Here is a 5,382-nt window from a genome sequence, read left to right as displayed (position 1 = left end):
ACGTGATCCACTCAGCCTCGGGAGGTCAGCTAATTAGAGGGGAGTTCGATTTCCAGCTCAGCCATCCTCGAAGAGGTTTTCCATGCTTTCTGCTTTATCATCCAAGCAAATGCCGGGAAGGTACCTAACCTAAGGCGTCGTTTCCTTACACCTTACTTATCTATCTCGTCCAATGTTCCATTCTCCCCACAGTGCGACTCGTTGGCTGGATGGTCAGCGTACTGGCCTTCGGTTTAGAGGGTCCCGGGTTCTACTCCCGGCCGGGTCGCGATTTTAACTTTAATTGGTTAATTCCTGTGGCACGGGGGCTGGGTGTATGTGCCGTCCTCATCATCATCTGCACCTGGCGAGCCGAACCCGTCCTGGGATATCCCGGCACTAAAAGCCATACGACATTTCATTTCATTTCTCCCCACAAGGTCACTGTTCAGCATAGCAGGTCGAGGTTCTGGTCCTCCTTCGCAATTCTTTCTCCAACCCGAGGGAAAGGCCAATCCTGGATGGTAAACAAGATTAGGAAAGGAGATGAAAGATAACTTGTCTTCTACAGGGATCGAAATCAAGACTAGTGGTTTACACGACTAGTGCTGTGCCACTGAGCTGAAGGTTCTAGAACAAACCTGCTGTCTTGTTTGAGCTTCAAGGGCCATACTGAGTGTAGCCTGTTAGAGTATGAGATAACGTCCCTACTGTGGGGATTTAACTCACGACTCCTGGTTTACGATACCAGTGCTCTTCCTTCCTCCTCTTCTCCATCTTCCCCTACGGTTGTGTCCCATTTGCCATCACAGCAAAATTCTCCCTTTTGCGATCACTTCCGTTACAGTGGAAAACAAGAATGTGAAGAAAGACCAGCTCTTGTCCCAGTTGCGACAACTGTAAGATTAACAGCAGCTTATCAGGGTTTTCCAATGTCCCTGTAGCAGGGGGACTGCGAATTAAGGCGTACTCCACACAACCTCCCTCTTGAAGGTTTTTTGAGGTAATATTAGTCTATAGGTCCGCCTCTGTGGTGTAGTGGTTAGCGTGATTAGCTGCCACCCCCGGAGGTCCGGGTTCGATTTCCGGCTCTGCCACGAAAATTTGAAAAGTGGTACGAGGGCTGGAACGGGGTCCACTCATCCTCGGGAAGTCAACTGAGTAGAGGTGGGTTCGATTCACACCTCAGCCATCCTCGAAGTGGTTTTCCGTGGTTTCCCACTTCTCCCCCAGGTGAATGCCGGGATGGTACCTAACTGAAGGCCACGGCCGCTTCCTTCCCTCATCCTTGTCTATCCCTTCCAATCTTCCCATCCCTCCACAAGGCCCCTGTTCAGCATAGCAGGTGAGGCCCCCTGGGCGAGGTACTGGCCATTCTCTCCAGTTGTATCCCCCGACTAAGAGTCTGAAGCTCCAGGACACTGCCCTTGAAGCGGTAGAGGTGGGATCCCTCGCTGAGACCGAGGGAAAAGCCGAACCTGGAGGGTAAACAGATGATGATGGTGATGATGATTAGTCTATAGTTTTTAACATACTGAAATTATTCCAGCTGTAGACATCCATGGTTGATGTAGCTTTTATTGTTATGTTGTTATCTGCGTATTTATTTACGACATGCATGTCATTGAGACGAAGAAAGGCAAGTCTTGTGCTTTGTATGATGGATACTCTTATATTAATTTACGGAAAACCGGGCGAGTTGGCCGTGCGCGTAGAGGCGCGCGGCTGTGAGCTTGCATCCGGGAGATAGTAGGTTCGAATCCCACTATCGGCAGCCCTGAAGATGGTTTTCCGTGGTTTCCCATTTTCACACCAGGCAAATGCTGGGGCTGTACCTTAATTAAGGCCACGGCCGCTTCATTCCAACTCCTAGGCCTTTCCTATCCCATCGTCGCCATAAGACCTATCTGTGTCGGTGCGACGTAAAGCCGCTAGCAAAAAAAAAAAAATTTACGGAAAAGTCAGGGAAATTTGGTGACATGGGTTTTTTTATCGCTGGCATTACGTCGCACCGACACAGATAGGTCTTATGGCGACAGTGTGATAGGAAAGGGCTAGCAGTGGAAAGGAAGCGGCCGTAGCCTTAATTAAGGTACAGCCCCAGCATGTGCTTGTTATAAAAATGGGAAACCACGGAAAACCATCTTCAGGGCTACCGACAATAGGATTCGAACCCACTATTTCCCGAATACAATCTCATCTTTTCGCGCTATCATTATAAAATTATTATTTCTTCAACTTATTTTAATCTAAATATTTTCTTAACATTAAGTTCTGGAATCTAATACATCTAATCCGAGCGTACAGACAAAAATTATCATTTTATTTATACAGGTAAAAGCAGGCTGAGTAGCCGCGCGTTTTAACGCCCTCTGGCTATGCGCCAACCATTCGGGAAACGCGAGGGTTCGAACCCCACCGTCGGCAATTCTCAGAATGGTTTTCTGTGGTTTAATATTTTCACTTCCAGGCAAATGCCGGTACAGTTCCTATCCAGAGGCCAGAGTTGAGTCCTCCCACCCCTTACCCAATTTCATTCACCATAACACATTTCATCTTCATTACCTCCTTCGCTGAGGTTGGTGCCAGGAAGGGCATCCGGCCGTAGATATATTCCTATAAATTAATCTCATCTCACCCCGACCCGGTATCAAGGAATAAGACTAAGGGGTTATTCGTACATGCAGTTATATGAAAGTAGGCTAATTATATTTTGAGCAGGTGTTAACTTAACGTGTCAGTATGAATGTTTGAACAGTTTGAACATTATTTAAGCAGTAATTTAATAGTGGCCCCTATTGTGTAAGAAAGTGTTAAGTCTGTTAAGTCTCAGATGAGCTACAATTGCTTTAGAACGGGTAGCACTATAGAAGAAGCAAAGTGTTACAGCAAAATCCTGTTCTGAAATTGGAAATTGTAAAATTCAACGGTTTTAATACGGTTTTTTTACCGGACCAGTGCTCTAACACTGAGCTCAGGAGGCTCGTACCAAACGTTTTCCTGGTTCTGCTTCCAATCCAGCCTAAGTATGTACGTGGAATAATATATAACACTTGCCACATGTGACGATCTCATTCACGGCCCCAGTGCTAAGCGACCAGTAATCTACCATTGAGGTAAGAGATCTTGTAAAAATGCCCCCTTCTGTTCCAGCTTCCAAGCAATATTCAGTAAAAACGTCGAAAATAAATAATATTGCCTCCTGTGAGGATTGAACTCACGACCCCTGGTTTACAAGACCAGTGCTCTGCCACTGAGCTAAGGGGGCTAGTGTTAACGGACAACTCTGGTACAGATTCCAACCCAGACTCAGTGTGGATATATGAAAATAAATAACACATAATGTTCCTCCTCTGAGGACTGAAATCACTACCCGTGGTTTACAAGACGAGTATTCTGGTTGTGGTTGCAACACAAACTCATTATCATCATCATCATCATCATCATCATCATCATCATCATCATCATCTGTTTACCCTCCAGGTTCGGCTTCTCCCTCGGACTCAGCGAGGGATCCCACCTCTAACGCCTCAAGGGCAGTGTCCTGGAGTTTCAGGCACTTGGTCGGGGATACAACTGAGGAGGCGGCCTCACCTGCTATGCTGAACAGGGGCCTTGTGGAGGGATGGGAAGATTGGAGGGATAGGCAAGGAAAAGGGAAGGAAGCGGCCGTGGCCTTATGTTAGGTACCATCCCGGCATTCGCCTGTAGGAGAAGTGGGGAAAGCACGGAAAACCACTTCCAGGATGGCTGAGGTGGGAATCGAACCCACCTCTACTCAGTTGAGCTCCCGAGGCTGAGTGGACCCCGTTCCAGCCCTCATACCACTTTTCAAATTTCGTGGCAGAGCCGGGAATCGAACCTGGGCCTCCGGGGGAGGCAGTTAATCACGCTAACCACTACACCACAGAGGCGGACAATTAATTAATTAATTTATTTACTAACCTCCAGGGTTAGTTTTTCACTCATTTAAGTGAGGGTTCCCACCTCAACCGCCCCAAGGGCAGTGTCCTGCAGCGTGAGACTTCCGGTCGGGGGATACTACTGGAGACTAGGACATTTCTCTCGCCCAGGTGGCCTTGGCTCCTATGCTTAAGACGGGACTTGTGGGGTGATAGGAAGGTTGAAAGTGATAGACACAGGAGTCGGAATTAAGCGGCCGTTGCATTAATTAAGGCACATTCCCAGCATTTGCCCGGGGAAGAAGTGAGGAAATCGTGGAAATCCAATTCCGGAATGATTGAAGTGGGAATCGAATGGGAATCCATTGCGTTGAACTTCCGAGACCCCGGTACAGCACTCATGAATCTTTTCAGATTTCGAGGCAAAGCCGAGAATCGAGACCGGGCCTCCGAGAGTGGAAGCTAATCACGGTAACCACAACACTATTCAGGCGGGCTAATTGAATTAATACGATCGTTTTTCTTCTTACTTCCACCATAAATTGATCAGCGTTTAGTTGTTGGTATGCTGTACGTATCTTCTTGATCTTCCCCTTTACTGTCACTGGCATTTTCATACTCATTAATTGTTCAAACTGTTCCGAGGTCTCTGTGGAACAGCAGAGGTGAAAGAAGGTGCGAGGGTGAACAGGTCCCAAAATACGAAATTAAAGTTAAGATAAAATTTAACAAGGTTATATTTTCTTTTAAAGATTAAGAAATAACAAATAGAACAGGTACTCAGTAGCCGAAACACAATTCGAAAATGTACAATTACAATGATTACAGGATTTGGGCTCCGAGAGCCAGACACCTAATTCTTGAGCTTGGTTTCCCGTGGTTTCCCATTTTCACACCAGGCAAATGCTGGGGCTGTACCTTAATTAAGGCCACGGCCGCTTCCTTCCAACTCCTAGGCCTTTCCCATCCCATCGTCGCCATAAGACCTATCTGTGTCGGTGCGACGTAAAGTCCCTAGCAAAAAAAAAAAAAAAAATCTTGAGCTATAAGCCCAACCTTACGATATACAGAATTCAACAAAGGGGCAGAAGACCCCAATCATGCCCAGGAGCACTTGCTCCCAATTACACAGTAAAGACTCCTCGAGGCGCGCAGAAAACACAAATTTAGAAAGAGCAACCCGCTCTTAAGTTCCAGCCTATCAAAGGCCACACCAAACTCCACTTTCAAGTTGTCCTCCCAGGACATGAAAACAGGGGTAAAATATCCAACCTACTGAGGCCTTTTAAGTAAAGAAACAGGTTAATTACCTGGCCTCTAAAATACCAACTTGAGAGGAGGCGAAGCTGCACTCCTAATACATTTTGTTTAAAACCTACTTGGCACTAGGCCGTTAATGCAAGGGCTAATCCCATACTAAAGAGGTGACTTATATGAGAAGACAATTTACATTACGCTAGACTGGAAGAAACGGTTGAGAAAATAAGTTCACCTCAAAGCA

General features: G+C 46.6%; 1 non-coding gene across 1 annotated transcript; it reads right to left on the bottom strand.

Annotated features, from left to right (window-relative positions):
• Positions 1-3,175: 3,175 nt before the first annotated feature.
• TRNAT-UGU (transfer RNA threonine (anticodon UGU)) lies at positions 3,176-3,247 on the bottom strand. Its single transcript has one exon. It is a non-coding gene; the product is annotated as a tRNA-Thr (tRNA).
• Between the last annotated feature and the right edge of the window lie 2,135 nt (positions 3,248-5,382).

The sequence above is a fragment of the Anabrus simplex genome, chromosome 3 (assembly GCF_040414725.1).
Source record: "Anabrus simplex isolate iqAnaSimp1 chromosome 3, ASM4041472v1, whole genome shotgun sequence".
NCBI classification, from domain to species: domain Eukaryota; kingdom Metazoa; phylum Arthropoda; class Insecta; order Orthoptera; family Tettigoniidae; genus Anabrus; species Anabrus simplex.
This window is presented reverse-complemented; position numbering and strand designations above follow the sequence as displayed.